The following is a 17,421-nucleotide window of genomic DNA, read 5'->3' on the forward strand; positions in this document are numbered from 1 at the left end:
TCCAAATAGGAAGCCCTGCCCTGACTTCAGACTTTGTGAGCTCTGTCAGGTGCCTAATGTGCTTAGACACTCAACAGAAATTAAATTAACATATCAAGACATTGAAGGGAAAACACATTTTTAGACATAAGAGAACACATCTGTGTTTGGGATTTGTTGACTGTCTCAAATTATTTTGAAAGCATTTTGTTTTGGTAACATATTGGGCAAGACTTCTTTCCCTTTATTTTCTTACCCATGTGTATTTAAGGGAGAATTTAATCCATATGTTCCTGATTCAATTATATTTGCCTCATCTTACTCTTGCTTTGAGAAAGTGACTTAAATGCCAAAAACCTCCCAAATATCCTAACAAACCCTGTGGTCCTTTTTCCCTTGGAAACTAAGAAAATTTAATTTTGTTAAATCCAAAATTCTGAGAGTTTTTAAAGGGTACATGGCCTTTTACTTATCTCTATTAGTATTTAGTTACAGCTTGGAATGAGGAGTAGCCCAAATGCTGGCATGATTAAAATGGCACTAGGTGTTGGTTCTTTGGCATCCCTCTTATATAACTGTCCAAAAAGACATTGACCTCGAAATTAGATCATTGCAGGAATTATTAAACTCTTGGAAGCGCTTTCCTTGGTCCAAATCATTTAAGAATTCCGAGCATGAGAAATTGCAGGTCACTTTGCTCTTGTAACAGACACATTCTGAAATGTTTGTCCTGTTCTCAAATTAGATGCCTTCCCCACCTGTCCCTCACAACTCACCCAGGGGCTTTTGGATTGTGTCTGATTATTGTACTGGGCAGGCACTTACTGGAATGAAGCCCCAGAGTCTTCTGTGGACAATTTGAGTTGAGAGTATAAGAGAGAAAAGGAAAGCAGGGGCAGGAAAAGGAGAAGGAAAGAAAGAAGAAAAGTAAAAAGCAATGAGAGATTGGGCTAACCTACTTGTTTTTCTTATTTTTTGTTGTTGTTTTGTTTTTGTTGTTGTTTTTGTTTTGTTTTGCAGCACTGGGAATTGAACCCAGGGGCATTCTACTTCTGAGCTACACCCACACTGTATTTTATTCTTTATTTTGTAACAGAGCTTCAACTTAGTGAGGCTCTGTTACAAAATAAAGAATAAAATGTCAACTTAGAGGGCCTCACAAGTTGCTGAGGATGGCCCCAAAACTGCCATTCTCCTGTCTCAGACTTCCCAAGTACTGGGATTACAAGCATGCACCACCACGCCCAGCTTGGGTTAGTCTATTTGTATGACTCTCATCTGAACCATGTAATTTTTTGTTTGTTTTTTGCGGTACAGGGATGGAACCCAGTTGCATTCTACCTCTGAGCTACACCTCCAGTCCTATTTTTTATTCTTTATTTTGTAACAGGCCCTGAGTTGCACAGGGCCTCGCTAAGTAGTAGCCAAGTCTGTCCGCGAACCACGATCCTCCTGTCTCAGCCTCCCGAATGCTAGGTTACAAGCCTGCACCACCACGCTAGGATTACAATGCTAGGTTACAAGCCTGCGCCACCACGCTAGGATTACAATGCTAGGTTACAAGCCTGCGCCACCACGCCTGGCTGAGCCATGTAAATTTAACAGTCAAGATTGCACATGCTGTACCATGATATGTGTGTCATCGCACATCTTAAGGTAGATGTGACAGAGGCCAAATGCATCACACAATCTGAACAGCTTAGTGTGCAATGTTACGCTCCGATGGAATAAGACAGGAGGAGCAGTGCTTTTCTCTCAAGAGAAGGGAGAAAGGATGGTTCCATACTAACTCTCTGATGCATAGGATAGAATCCATACAAGGAAATGGTGGTAACTTATTTAAAGACTGGTTTAATTAAGGCAACAAGAGGTACAGTATTACGAAAATTCCTATCCATTCAAACAAAAGAACGATGATAATTTCTAGACGGTAAAATTACAAAAGTACCACAGACCAAGATAATTGAGACTACCAAGTCCAGTTTCTGAAAAGATAGTTTTTTACTTAAAGGACAAAATATTTTTTCTTTTTAGAATTTTATTGGTGCAGTGTGGTTGTGCATCAGAGTGAGAGTCAAAGTCACACACTCATGTGTGTGCAAACACCTCGGTGTGGTTCTCGTCTAACTCCATCCCACTACCCACTCTTCCCTCCTTACATGCTAGTAAGGTTGGTAGTGATACCTTCATTCATGGGCATTATATTACTTGGTCTGTTTCCTTTTTGAAGCTTCCTTTCCTCCCTCTTTTTGCCCTCCCCCCAATCCCCTTCCATTATTCTATTCATCTCATTTCTTTCCTGCCTCTCCTTGGCACTAGGGATTAAACCCAGGGGCATTCTACCTTCCCCCTACCCTATTTTATTTTTTATTTTGAAACAAGATCTCACTAGATTCCTAAGTCTCACTATATTACTGAGGCTGTCCTCTAACCTGCAATCCTCTTGTCTTAGCCTCCCAAGTGCTGCACCATGTCCAGATGATAACTTATTATCACAAAGTTCCTTTCCTTTCTTATTTTTCTCTGTGGACTCTACCTGAGAGATAGTAAGCACTTCTGGACAATACCTGGTTTCACATTATACCACAGAGCTATGTAACAAAACAGCATAATATTGCCATAAGGTCGACCTATAAACCAACGCAACAGAACAGAAGATACAGAGACAAATTTACACACTTAGAGCCAGTGGTTTTCAACAAAGGTGTCGAAATACACATCGGAGAAGAGGCGGCCTGTTTTAAAGAACGATGCTGGGAGAACTGGATATCCATATGTAGAAAAATGAAACTAGAGTCCTATCTCTCAGCCGGCACAAAATCAACTCAAAATAGATTGGAGGCCGAGAAATTACACCAGAGCTTTGCAAACACTAGAAGAAAACTGAAGATCAATTCTCCCAATTTTTCTTTTTAGACTTTTATTGGTGCGGTGTGATTGTGCGTCATAGTGAGAGTCAAAGTCACACACTCATGTGTGTGCAGACACCTCGGTGTGGTTATCTCCTCACTCCATCCCACTGCCCACTCTTCTCTCCTTACATATAGGCACAAATAGGTGCTTAAGACCCCTAAAGCTCAGGAAAAAAATCCCAGGAATCAATGGGATGGCATCACATTAAAAACTTCTGCACAGCCTGGCATGGTGGCACGGGCTTGTAATCCCAGTACTTGGGAGGCTGAGACAGGAGGATCACAGGCTTATGGTCAGCCTTAGCTACTTAGGTCCTTCACAACTTAGTGAGAACCTGACCCTGTTTCCAAGTAAAAACTAAAATAGGTCTGGGGTGTAGCTCAGAGATAGACTGCTCCTGGGTTCAATCTCCAGTATTGAAACAAAACAAAACAAATCAAGCTACTTCTGCACAGAAAAGTAATCAATCAAGAACATGAACAAAAAGTTGTATTTTTAAAATTTTTACTGTTAGATAATAGATACAAGTAGACTGGAATTCTAGGAAAATAAACCTAGAAAGCTGGACTGATTTGATTTAGTATTTCTTATTAATTTATCACCATTATTGTCTACATCACCATGTTTAATTTTAGCAATATTATATTTTGACAGTATGGCATAAAATGGCATATTCACAAGTATAAAGATGTGTGTAACTTTGAGTGACATATATAGTATATATTTCCTTTTATTTCTGTATCCAGGAGAACATTGGTTCATTTGTTACTGGAAAAATTAGCTCCCAGCAGATGGAGATGGAAATCAGAAAGCCACACTTTATTATTATTATTATTATTATTATTAGTAGTAGTAGTAGTAGTAGTAGTAGTAGTACTGGAGATGGGACCCAGGGGCATTCTACCTCTGAGCTACACACCCGATCCTATTTTTTAGTCTTTTTAATTTTTTGAAACAGGGGCTTACTAAGTTGCGAAGGGCTTCTATAAGTAGTAGTCTCTGCCTACTGAATGCTAGATTCGTTTTTATTTTGAAACAGGGTCTTGCTAAATTGTTGAGAGTCTTGCTAAATTGCTCAGGCTGGCCTTGAACCTGTGTTCCTCTGGTCTCTGCCTTCCAAGTACTGGAATTCAGGTGTATGCCACTGGACCTGGCTTTTAAGCATGTGAATATCTGGGGGTCATTCACTCAGACCATGGCCAGTAACTGGACCACGATAAAGTTCAGAGACACATTGATATTACTCTCAATTCTGTTGGGTTCCACGTGGGAGTCAATAGGTGTTCACTGTTCTCGTCAATGCTCACTCTCAAATCTTTAAGGCCTCACGTGGAAGGAGGATTGGTTTGTTCTGTAGGAGTCCAAAATGAAGACAGAGGGTAACGGCCTGGAATCAAGTAAAGGCAGATGTCATGAAAGTCAATGTTTACTGTTTGCTGGAACTATATTAATTTTCCTTCTCATCTCATTAAGCTTCCGTAAAAAAAAAGATAAAGTATGTGTTATTATAACTTCCATTTTACAGATGAGAATGAAGAACAGAGAGATTAAGTGGCAATCCCACAAGTCACTACAGAAGTAGTGAATGAGGAAGCCACAGCTTGACCAGAGGCAGCTGGAGCCTGAGGTCCGGCAGCCTGTGCAGAAGGAGCTGTGAGAAAACCAACTTGCAACTTGAAATATCCGGAGGCTCCTGACAGTGCTGTATTCCAGGCTACTTTAGGAGCTCTTCAGAAGGCTGCCTGTGTGCATGTGTTTCCACTTCTGAGGATTTATTAATCTGAAAGAACATGTTCTAATCTGCCACCAGTATTTATTAATCCTAGTAGTTGGGATTATAGAATATTCTTACTTTCTTCTTTAGACTTTTTCTTTACTTTTATTTTTAAATTTTGAACATGTATAGGTTATAACATGTTATAGGTTGAAAAAGACTTGAGCTCTTTGCTTCTAAGGAAAATAAAAGGATCTATGAATCCAATATCTGTACAAAAATATGAACAAATGAAGCTGGGCATGGTGGTGCACACACGGATTCCCAGTACTTGGGAAGCTGAGATAGGAGGATGGAAGGTTTGAAGCCAACCGCAACTACCTAGTGAGATCCTGTTTGAAAATAAAAAAATAAAAAGATGAAAGAGTTGGGAGTATAGTTCAGAGAAAGAATGCCCCTAGGATCATCTGCTAGAATGAAAGAAAGAGAAGAAAAAATGAAAAAAGAAAATAAGGAAATAATGAAGGAGTGAACAGATGATTTCTATATAATTCATACTGTGATTTAAATAGAAGTTTTTTAAAAAGCATTTCTCAGACTATAATTTTTCCCGAAAAATTTGATCATTTATATAATTTTCCTTTTACAATACAGTGCCACAAAAAAGTTGTTAGATGGAACAGTCAGAACTCATGGAGTATGCTCTGAAAACAATTTTATTTTTTATTTTTCCTCCACCCCCACACTACCTGGTCACACTCATTTCATGGAGTTATTTCTGGGTTTCTGAGGATCCACTCCACTTAGATGGGTATCTCTTACCGGCTCGTCCCTAGATGCAGCAAAACTACCTCCTGGATCTCTGGCTTTAGCGGACAGTTCCAGTCATCTGCCCATGACAACATCTGACCCATCCAGCCTCTCTTGCCATGGATTTAACCTTTCCCGGTGCGGTAGAAAAACGCTTCCCATGTCCGCCACTAGAGGGCGCGCAGCCACTGTCGAAACGCACGTCTGCAGCCAGGGACTTTCAACCCTTGCTTGCTTGCTTGATTTTGCGGCACTGAAGGTGGGAGCCAGGGGCATTCTACCTCCGAGCTACACTCCAAGCTTTTTATTCTTTATGTTGAAACAGGGTCTCACTAAGTTGTGGAATGTCCTCACTAAGTAGCTGAGGCTGGCTACGAACCTGTGAATCTTCTGTCTCAGCCTCCCAAGTACTGGGATTACAAGTGTGCGCCACCACGCCCAGCTTCAGACGATTGATTTTTGACACACATTTTAGACCCATTTGTGTGGATGGTTATCAAGCTCCCCATATAACAAAGGGCTTTTAGATCATCTAAGTCAAAATCTTGTTTACTCTCCAAATGCAAATATTTCGTCCTTTCCTGGTGGAATATGTGGATTAAAGTTTGACTCTCTGCACTGCAAGTTCTGGCCAGGTGGTTTGGGCACCTCACTTTGGAAGCAGGTGGTGCCATCATCTTGGGGTGTCTGTCCAAACACATCCTGGAAAGGCCCCGTTTTAACATCCTGTTAGATGGAAATCCACATGCATGGGATTATAATAACATTTTGTCATTATATTTCTAGGAAGAAGGAATAGAAGGTGGATGGAGAATAGAAGGAATTTAAATTTTTTCGAGCACCTATTATTAAGAAACTACCCATCGAGTTCCAATTTGTTAGCATTTTTATTTTTAATAGGGAATGGGTGTTGTGTTTTCTTAGATGTCTTTTCAGATTCAGTGGAGATAGTTGTATGACTCAATCTATTAATTAGGTATATATATATATATATATATATATATATATATATATATATATATATATATATATATATATATGGTGGTACTGGGGTTCCTGGCTACACTCCCAGACCTATTTTATATTTTTATTTGGAAACAGGGTCTCTTAAGCCAGTGATGCTGGCTCCCAACCAGCGCGATCCTCCTTTCTCTGCCTCCCAAGCGCGGGGATTACAAGCATGCGCCACCATGCCCGGCTTAATTGGGTAAATAATTTAAATAATGGGTGCTGCTATGTCAGGCCCTTGAAGTACACATATTTGAGGTACTGTTATCCTGAATTTTATTTTATTTTGGTAATGGGGGTTGAGAACAGGAGCTTTCTTCTGCTGAGCTACACCCCCAGCTTTTTTTTAAATTTTTCTTTTGAAACAGGTTTATGAGAGTCTAATTCCTTGCTGAGGTTGTTCTCCAACCTATGATCCTCCTTTCTTAGCTTCCCAAGTACTGGGATTTCAAGCGTACACTACCACGCCCGGCTCACCTGTAGTTTATGAAGGGGAAAACCAAAGGAAACTCATGGAAGTGAAGGGACAAGGTTGTACAGCCCAGAAATGGTGGCTCTGTGGCCTAGATGCATCTAAACACTGTGCTTTGTCTACTCTGACTTGGGATGAGTACATGCCCTCTATTTATTTATTTACTTATTTATTTATTTATGGTGGTAATGAGGTTCCTGGAAACCCTTCTACCTCCAGGCTACACTCCCAGACACCTATTTTTATATTTTTTATTTGGAAACAGGGTCTCTTAAGCCAGCGAGGCTGGGTTTGAACCTGCACAATCCTCCTGTCTCGGCCTCTCAAGCGCGGGGATTACAAATCTACACCACCACACACGGCTATGTCCTCTTTTTATTTATTTATATTTATTTTTGTTGTTTCTTTTTATTTTTTATTTTTATTTATTTATTTTATTGGTGCACTGTATTCATACATCATAATGGGATAAAAATAATACTTTTGTAGACATACATGCACACATCGCCCAGTTAGCCCCTACCCGATCCCCACCCTGTTCCCTCCCCATCCCTCCTTCCCATGCTTGGCTTAGTGGTTGACATCTAGTATTATAGCAATTTATCCAAGTCCTCTTTTTAAGTAGCGAGCATCCTAGGACATTTAATAACTTCCTTCACGTTGTTTTCTAAATCTAAATTTGTCATATCGAAATGATTGAATAGAAAATATTAAAGTTATTCCTTTTGCCCCAATACAATGTTTTAGTGTCACGTTACTTTATGATATTTAAAAATCTTCCCTTATTTTGTTTTCAAGACTCTAAGCAATCCACTCAATAAGCGAATACTTGAATGTTTTCTCTCATATGTGAAAGCTAGATAGAAATTGAGAAATGAGAGACCTCAGCTAAAGGAGCAGAGACTCCAGTGCAATGACGGGCGGACTTAGGAAGTGGAGGCGGAGCAGGGATTGAGATGTAAGAAGGGGCAGTTTAAATAACGCCATGTATGTGTATGGAATGACTGATGCCGGTCTCAATATTACGTATGGGAGCTGGGATCCGGAGGGGGGGCTCCAAGAGCTGTGTGCATGTGTATCCCTATCACTGTAACCTCAGTATGAGGTATACAGTGCATCAATAAAAGCAGAAAAAGAACAGTGCTTGGGTTATCGCCCACTGTATGCTACTCGTTTAATAAATGTTTATTTTTGTTATTATTCTTGAAAAATAGTGTGGCTCATCATATTTCATCTCTGCATTAGAGCTGTGCTTTAGGGATGAGAGCATACCTCTCAATTTTTGTCTCCATTAGTAGGTGAGAAATGGTTTCAGTAGAACATGGAGCCTGTGGTGGTTGGTTAGGCTTCTTTATTTTCTCTATGGGGCTCTATTTTTATAACATGGAGCATTTTCAGTGGGAATGAGTTCAGCAGTCATAAAGACTTGGGAGAAGGGTACGATCTTGTTAGGAAGGACTCTCTGGCTGAAAGGAAGTAAGGAGGGCTGGCACACTGGTCAGGCTCAATTCAAGATCAGAGTCAGAATCCTTATCTTCTGTTGGTGGGAAGGGGGCTGTGTGCGGCAGGGCTCCAGCAGAAAAAACGTGGCGCATTAAACCTGGGGTGAATTTACAGCCTCTGTTTGTCTCTAGAATGTCCCACAAAGCTCAAGTGTTGACAAGGCAATCCCCAGTGCAGCAAGCGTGAGAGGTGGTGCTTTAGGGAATGACTGAGTCCTATGGCTCTAAACCCTTGTTTAGTGGGGGCTGAATGGACTACAGGGAGGCACGCCTCCCTGGGGTAGGTCTCCAGGGCATGTCCCGGGAGGGCTTGTCGTCCCCCTGGGCCCCTTCCTCCCACTCTGCCTCCCACGAGTCATGACTGAGCAGCGTTCCTCACCCTGCTTTTCCACCATGATGGTCCACCAGATCAATGGAGTTGCCAACGTAGAACAAAACCTCTGAAATTATGAACCAAGACAAACTTTTCATTCTGTATGCTGTTTCCTTCCCGTATGTCAGGCATTTTGGTCTCAGTGATGAGAACCTGACTAACACAGTATTCAAATAAAGGAACACAAGAGAGGAGTAGTGAGGAGTCCTGGGTCCTATAAAAGCAGGGCACCATGACTGTCCTGCATCCTGAAGAACCAGGAGACGGCACAGAAACAGAGGTAGCCATATTGTGGGGACAGTAGGGTGGGATGGGATGCAGCTCCCCAGGTGGTCTCTAGGGAGGAGGTGGAGGGAATCAAACCATCCTCAGTCTATTTCCACTGATCTGCTTGTAACAGTAGCATCAGGTAGTCAGAGGACCTCTGTATGGTGCCACAGGTCAGCCTCCTGGGGCTCCAAGCATAGCAGAACGGGGGCAGAGGAAGATGTCCACTTGTTGAGAAAGTGCCTCTGCCTTACAGCAGGTGAATGGATGTGTCCCTAAGAGGCAGTAAGAGGACTGTGAATCCAGGGATACGCTGCTTGGAAGAGTTGGGAAATCAGGACACCCAGATGACCAAGTCAGCACATGAGACAACAGAAGGCCCAGTGGGGTGACTGCAGGGCACATGCGAGCAGGCTGTGCTGCAGGAGCCCAAGGCAGGGCAGGGCCTGTTTTGGAGAAGTCTTTGCATAGGCAGAGACCAGTTGGTGTGTTTTACAAGTCAAAAGCATTGACTTGTTCCCTAGAGAGTGTTTCCCGGGTCTCCAAGCAGATGTGGTCCGTGGTATGATGGTTTCACTTGGGACAAGGGCTACACTTGTTCATTATATTATGTCCAGAAGTTTAGAATGCCTGGAGGAAAGAGACAGTATTCTAAGAAGCTTAAAAATTCTAGATATGCTGCTGGATGTAGTGGCACCTGTCTGTAATCTCAGTACTTGGGAGGGTGAGATAAGGAGGACTGTGGTTTTGAGGCCAGGCTCAGCAACTTAATGAGACCCTGTTTCAAAATAATAAATAAAATAGGAATTGGAGGCTGAGCACTCCTGGGTTCAGTCCCCAGTACCACAAGAGAGAGAGAGAGAGAGAGAGAGAGAGAGAGAGAGAGAGAGAGAGAGAAGATATTCTGGATGTACCAGTATTGGGAAAGGGTTTCAAAATGTATCGATGTGCCAGTATTGGCAAATATTTTAAAAATGTATCTGAAAATAACTTCGGTATAAAAAAAAAGCCAAAAGCTTCAGGGAAAGGGCTGCAAAATTCCAGGGGCCAAAGGTAATTAGCAAGAGAATAGAAAAAGCCCAGAAGCCCAGGGTCTTTTACATTTTACAAATAAATAAAAGGATGTGGGGGGTGCCATGAGCCTTCAAGAGATCCCAGACTCTTATAATCAACTAACATCTTTTGGGGTAAAACCAACAACTTGGGGTCTGTGCTGGAGACGGGGCAGGTCCACAGGAAAAAATCCCCACATCAAAAGATCTGCCCCAGAGAAAGGGCAGATCTAGTCTGGTCAAAAGACTGGGTATAAAGCTACTCTGTATCTGAAAGACTTCAGTGACTTCTTTTCCAATCACCCCACTATGTCACCCTTTATGGCGTAGTGCTTTATGCTATCTTTCTGTCTTTTTTTTTTTATAATTAAGTCATTTAAGCTTAGAGTTCGGGCTAGTGTTTTCTATACCTAGCTCAGAACAAGAACCCGCAGCTACATCTCTCACGGTTACAGTTCCAGGAGCCCAACAGGCCCCCGGAACACTTCCACCACCTTCACACTGGACATGCAGATAGGAAGCAAACAAAAACAGCAAGGAAGAAAATCAAAAAGGGTTTAACTTGAAAAAGAATGAAGCATTTTGGAAATCTAAGCAGTGCACACCGTTTGTAGCACAAACATGGAGACCAGGAATGTTAAGAGTAACAGGCTATTCAGGATTGCTTCCAGTCCTGACTCCCACCTCTGAAGTCAACTTTCCGCCCAGGAGTGAGTAGCTGTGCTAGTCAGCTTTGCCCCTGTGGCAGTGACTGAGATTCCTGACAGGAACAGCTTGGAGGGGAGCCTTATTTGGGCTCAGTGTACTCTTGCTCTGTGCCTGAGATGAGGCAGGACCTCCAGGTGGAAGGCCATTGGTGGTGGGAGGTGCAGAAGGAAAGCAGCCTGGGGAAAGAATGGCTGGAGACAAAAATAACCCTTTTCAGGGCCTTCCCTCAGGGTGACGGACCTCCTCCACCAGGCCCCACTGCTCAGGAGCCACTCGGCCATGTACGGGGTCACAGCCTCATGCTCCAGTCATTGCTGAAGAGCCCGCCTCGACCTTACCGCAATGGGGAGCATGCTTTCAACACGGTAGCTTTTCGGGGACATTCCAGATTCAAGCTGTAACAGCCTTTTAAAAACAGATGTTATTTCAATGGCTCACACATCTGCTGGGAACCTCTCGGTGCTTCCTGCTGAACTTTGAATGAAACCCAAACGCCATAGTCTGCTAAAGGCCACAGGTGATCTCTCTCATGCTGTGGCTTCTCCAGTCCTCTCTTGTGTGTTCATCTCTGTTACAGCATTCTATCAATACTGAACCTCCCTTTCCTAAAACTGCATGTGTCTGACAGCTCCAGAGTCTTACACTTGTTCTTGATTCGGCCTGGTTTGAACCATTTTCTCTACCAGCCCCCAAAGAACTGAAGCCTTCCATTGCCAGTGAAAGTTGGTCACCCTCTACTCAGCACCCTAATTGCTTCCCTCATAGGACTCATCTCAGTATATAATGTTTACTTAGTGTTTACTTGCTTATCTCCTGCCTTTTCTGTAAGAGTACAAGTTCTGTGAGGTCAGGCTGAGTTCTGGTTGTATTGAGTCTCTACTTCCCACACCTAGCATGGGTGGCTGTATGAATGAGCAGTAGGTAGGTGGATGGGAGGGTGGATGAATGCAGGGTGAGTAAATGGACTGATGGGTAGGCAGACAGATGGAGGGATGGGTGGGATGTGTATGTATGAATGTCTAGATGTGCAGGTAGATGATGGATAGAGAGCTGAAAGGATGAACAGATGGCAGGGGAGTGGATGGATGTCTGAATGGATGGGTGGATAGATGGTAGGTGGGTAGATTGGTAGGTAAATGGTTGGCTAAATTTCCCCAAGTCTAGTCTTTTCTTTTTATGCTGGTACTAGAAAAACTATTATTTAATATATGATTTGTTTGTGTATTGCTCTGCTAGACACTGCTAAAGGTTTCTTGGCGCTTTACAATTGAAGAGAAGCAAACAATTAGAGGCAAAGCAGGAGTGATTAGACATGGAGGAAAAGCCATATTTATTCATTCCTGAATAATTACTCCAGAAATAATAGCTGTTATTTTAGTCAGTTTAGAATATAAAATTTGTCTCATAAAAACTGAAATGGTCAAAAGCCTAATTTTCTTGTAACAGATTATAAGCAACTTTCTCTGTGTGTTTACACATCAAGTGTATGTTGTGTGGATGTGTTTATGTTCATGTAGAGCCTTCATATACACAAATAACAAGGGTTCGAGGCCCATAGAAATTTTATCCTGTACTTTTGTATAAACGAAATGTTCCTTCTTTGCAAAAAGCTGAAAAATTCCAGGCAAATCTGGAAAATCTGTTTTTGTCTAAACCCTCTTTGAGCACTTTCTCAAGAATTTATGATGTCTGAGAAATTTTATACTTTGAGACACCAAAAGCCAAGATGGACAAAAAGTAAAAGGAATAAGTTGGAAAGAATTCTACCTCTATATACCATTCCATCACCAAATTTGTTATTTAATATGGGGCTAGGAAAACATATAAGGGAGAGAAACCTCTTTTTTTTTTTTTTTTAAATCTAACTATAGAATCTATAGCAAGGTGGTTCTACAGAGGGGAAAAGACTGCTGACAAAGCCGCACAGTCGGTCAAGGGAGCAGGATGGAGGAAAGGGCCTCAGGAGCAGGACCTGGAGAGCCGAGGACTGTGCGCGTGAATAAGCACGTTGACTTTGGAGGCCCGGGCCTGTGCTTCAAGTCCAGCTGCAGCCACCTTCCAGCCATGGGGCCTTCTTCCTTCCCTCCTACTCCATTTTTTTCCAATCTATAAAACTGGGATAACAACAGGTACTTTAATGCTGTTGCTATGAGGATCAAATGAGACACAGAATGCATGGAAGTCTTGGCACAGGATTCCTATTAGGCAACACTGAGCATACAGTCAGCACTCAATAAACGTTGACCACAACTGTCTGTCGCACCTAGCAGTGTGTGAGAGAAAACTCATTTGAGCCACACATGTCATTTAAAATTTTCCTAAGCTGGATGTGGTGTAAACACACATGCCTGTAATCCTAGTACTTGGGAGGCTGCGACAAGAGTTTGGAGGTTCTCTGCCAGCTTAGCAATTTAGTGAGGCCCTTAGCAGCTCAGTGAGACCTTGTTTCAAAATAAAACATAAAATAAGTCTGCGGGTATAATTAGAATGTAGAATGGTCTTGGGCTTAATCCCCAGTAAAACACACACAGACACAGACACACACACTTTCTCTCTCAAAAAAAAGTTCCAGTAACCACATGTAAAAGATAAGCAGAAAAAGCTGATTTTTATTTCATTCACTATATCTAAAATACTACCATTTCAGTATGTAATTAGTATGAATAATCAGCAAGATATTTTACTTTTTTTGCTAAGTCTTTGAAATCCTGTATTAATTCAAACTGACCACTTTTGAAATGCTAAAGAGTCACCTGTGGCTAGTGGCTACTGTATTTGATGGTGGCACAGGTCTCATCTGTCCCTAAATCCTAGAAGTGAACCCCTCAATGCACAAAATCTGTTTTTGGGCAGTCACACAGGTGGATTCCAGGTAAAAATCCCGCGTGCCTTGCAGCTCATTCCGTTGCCCAAGAGAGTGGATGAAGCTGGCTGTTGGCTTTGAGAGTGAAGTAATTTTTTATAGTTCGACGTATACTCCCGTGCACCACACTCACTTCTCTAGACACAAGTATCAGTGCCATGGATCCAGCACTGGGTTTTTTCACTGTCTCGTCAGTTCTAAGTGTGTGTATTAGGGTATATTTTTGGTTTGCCCAAGGATTCTTATAGAATTCAGAAACTGCATTACACTGCCAAGTACCAAAAGAAAATGTTTCCACATTCCTTTCTTCAGGTTTACTATTGTCTTATGGGGGAGGTTGCCCCCAGGAGCTTCCCGCCTTCTGTGCATCCATTTCTTTCTCACGAATGTTCACAGGAACCAGCAGATGGCAGTCAGATGCTTTATACTCAGTGTTTGCTCCTGGGCCCTGGGGAAAGAGTGTCTCTGAGTATCAGTAGTCCTTTGATGAGAAGGGCAGTGGGCCGTGTTTGGTCTTTGCCTGAGGCTTAAAGGGTTTCTGCAAAGAAATGAAGGCTAAGGTGGAGATTCCAGCATAGATCTGTCTTCTCTTGCTTAACATCTTCTGAACTGCTTCTTACTGTTTTTCACATTCAGTTCTTTCCTTTCAAAAGAGTTACATAATTCAAATGTGTACGTTCAAGTGTATATGGAATCATGTGCGCTCTCAGTGTTAGCACGTCTATTGCTCTCCCTGTCTTCCGCACTCTTAGCTCTCTGACACATGTTCTAAAAAGGTTAGTTCATGTAGTTGCACGTTACTGCAGAGCACCTGGTTTGTAGAAACGGAAACTTTGTTGAGCAATATTCACAGTTAGGCAAGTTTTACAATTCTATACTGTAAGTTTATGGCTTCTTCGGTTTACATAATTAAATAATTTTGCTAAAAGTAGGCTTCTTAGAGGATTCATGAGTGAAACCAAGAAATAGTAAAGATTAGATATCTAAGCTGGACATGGTGGCACATGCCTATAATCTTAGTACTTGGGAGGCTGAGAAAGGAGGATCACAGGTTTGAGGTCAACCTTAGCAACTTAGTAAGACTCTCAGCAACCTTTGAGACTGTGTTTTTAAAACGGGGGGGCTTTTGGAGATAGAATGTTCCTGGGTTCAATCCCTATTACCCCCCTGTACCAAAGATCAGATGTCTGATTACATTTTTTTTTTTTTTTTTGGTACTAGATATTAAACCTAGGGGCATTCTACCTCTGGGATACACTCTCAGCTCCACTTAAATTTTTTTTTTTTTATTTGAAACAAGGTTTTACTAAGGGCCTCCACAAGTGTGTGCACCATGCTCAGCTCTGATTACATGGTTGAAGTAAATACTAATGGCGTCAGTATTTTGTGGTGGCAAAAAGTATTGGCTTATTTGAACATACTAGAACATTAGATTATAACGCGTTAGTATTTTCATAAGCCAACAAGTAGATAATATACATGTGCTTCCTTAAAGAATTTTTTACTTAAAGAATAAAACTATGAGAATTCATAAAATCTGGTTTTTTTCCATATAAAAGCAGAGAAATGAAGGTCTCTAATTTGTGTTTATTATATCACTCATTAATTTCTCATTCATATACTCAACACATTAAGTTTTGCTGAGTGTCTAATTCAGAATGGAATTAAAAATCAGCTCTCCTGGGTCTTCAGCTTACAGATGACTGAATTCTCATCTCTACTTGCATGAGCAAATATTTGTAAAAAAATATATGGATATTCATACATATAATAAGAGATTTATGGGGAAAATTTATATATATATATATATATATATATATATATATATATATATATATATATTTGCTTCTCTGTCTCCTGAGAACTCTGACTGCTGATACAGCCAGACATAAAAGGACAATCATATGATACCATTCACATGAGGTACCCGGACCAGGAAAATTTATAGAAACAAAACAAATTTCAAAGATAACTAGTAATGAGTGGAGAGGAATTGGGAAGTTATTATTTAGTGGGTAGAGTTCTGTCTGGGATGACGAAAAATTTTAGAAATGGATGTGGTGATTATAATAAAACATCGTGAATGCACTTAGTACTGTTTGGGTTGTTCACTTAAAAGTGAGCGAGCGGAGGATATAGCTCAGTGGTAGAACACTTGCCTCGGATGTGTGAGGCTTCAAACAAAACAGACAGGAGACAAAAAATGGTTACATGGTAAATTTTATGTTATGTGTATTTCACCACAATTTTTCTTTTTCTTTCTTTCTTTTTTTTTTTGTGTGTGGGTCTGGGGATGGAACCCAGGGGCATTTGACCTCTGAGTTACAACCCCCACCATATTTTGTATTCTTTCTTTCTTTCTTTCTTTCTTTCTTTCTTTCTTTCTTTCTTTCTTTCTTTCTTTCTTTCTTTCTTGTGGGTCTGAGCATAGAACCCAGGGGCATTTGACCTCCAAGCTTCACCCCCTGCCCTATTTTTCATTCTTTATATTTTTTGAAACAGGGTTTCACTAAGTTGCAGAGGGCCTCACTAAGTAGCTGAGGCTGTCCGGGAACCGTGATCCTCCGATCTCAGCCTCCCAAATTCTGGAATTACAAGTATGTACCACCACACCTGGCCTGTATTCTTTATTTTAAACAGGGTCTCAGTGAGTTGCAGAGGGCTCACTAAGTAGCTGAGGCTGTCTGCGAACCACGATCTTCCGGTCTCAGCCTTCCGAATACTGGGATTATAAGCGTGTGCCACCATGCCTGGCTTTTCACCACAATTTTTAAAACGTGAAAAATAAAAATATAAGCATAAACTTTATGTTCAGTGGGGCATTTGGAGTAAAAGGAAGAACATAACTAAAGGGCAAAGGGGCAGCAAAGAGTGAGGCAGAACCATCAAGTCTTAGAAAGGCTTCAAAGGTTTCTTGTGTAAAGTTTTGGTAACCTAAAGTTGACAGGATGATGGGGCAGGTCTGGAAGTGAGGGTGTAAGGCAGCGAAGCTTGGGGCCAGTATTAATGAGTCGTAGTTCAAGTAACTCTGTCTCCAGGAAATAGTGCCCTTAGGCAGGGCTTGGGCTATTCAAGGAGGTATTAGCCAATGAGCAGGGTGCTTTGCTGGGAATCCCAGATGATAGTTCAATACAGAAGTCAAGAGGGTTGAGTAGAATCCAGCTCGAATCGGGCCAGAGTTGTTCATAAAATCAAGTCATTATTTCTTTATATTTCAAATAGAAAGATGAACAAAGGGAAACAGAGCAGAACAAGCCCACAAAGTGGCTAATAGCTCACGTAGAAGCGGCTGGCAATGCTGTCAGTGGCCCTTGAGGCTCCTTAGCTCTCAGCACTGAGTGCCAGGGGCTCAGGAGATCTGACCAGACTAGTGGACATTGGCCACTAGGACGCGTGAGTTCATTCCAGACCACTCTGGGAGCTGATGAATTGCTTCTGTCATGATGACCTTGCATTTGAAAGCTGCTGATAAGACATTAGTGACGGGGAAATTGGAAGAAGTAGCTGTAGGGAAGGTTAGGGCCACAGTTAATGACATGCTGGAGTCTGAATTGGATTCCAAAACAGAAACCCCCTGAAGTGATTAAAATGAAAGCACGGCCTTTGAAAGACTAAGCAGGTGTGAAGGTTGGTGTCTGTGCTCGAGTCATTAAGTAGGTGAGAGATAATTACAGCCAGAACCAAAATGGCAAAATGCAGTCGAAGACTTAGATATACAAGTTATCTCTCAAGAGGTGCTGGGAAGAGGGAAGTATGCTAA

Source organism: Muscardinus avellanarius (assembly GCF_963383645.1).
Source record: "Muscardinus avellanarius genome assembly, chromosome: 20".
NCBI classification, from domain to species: Eukaryota; Metazoa; Chordata; class Mammalia; order Rodentia; family Gliridae; genus Muscardinus; species Muscardinus avellanarius.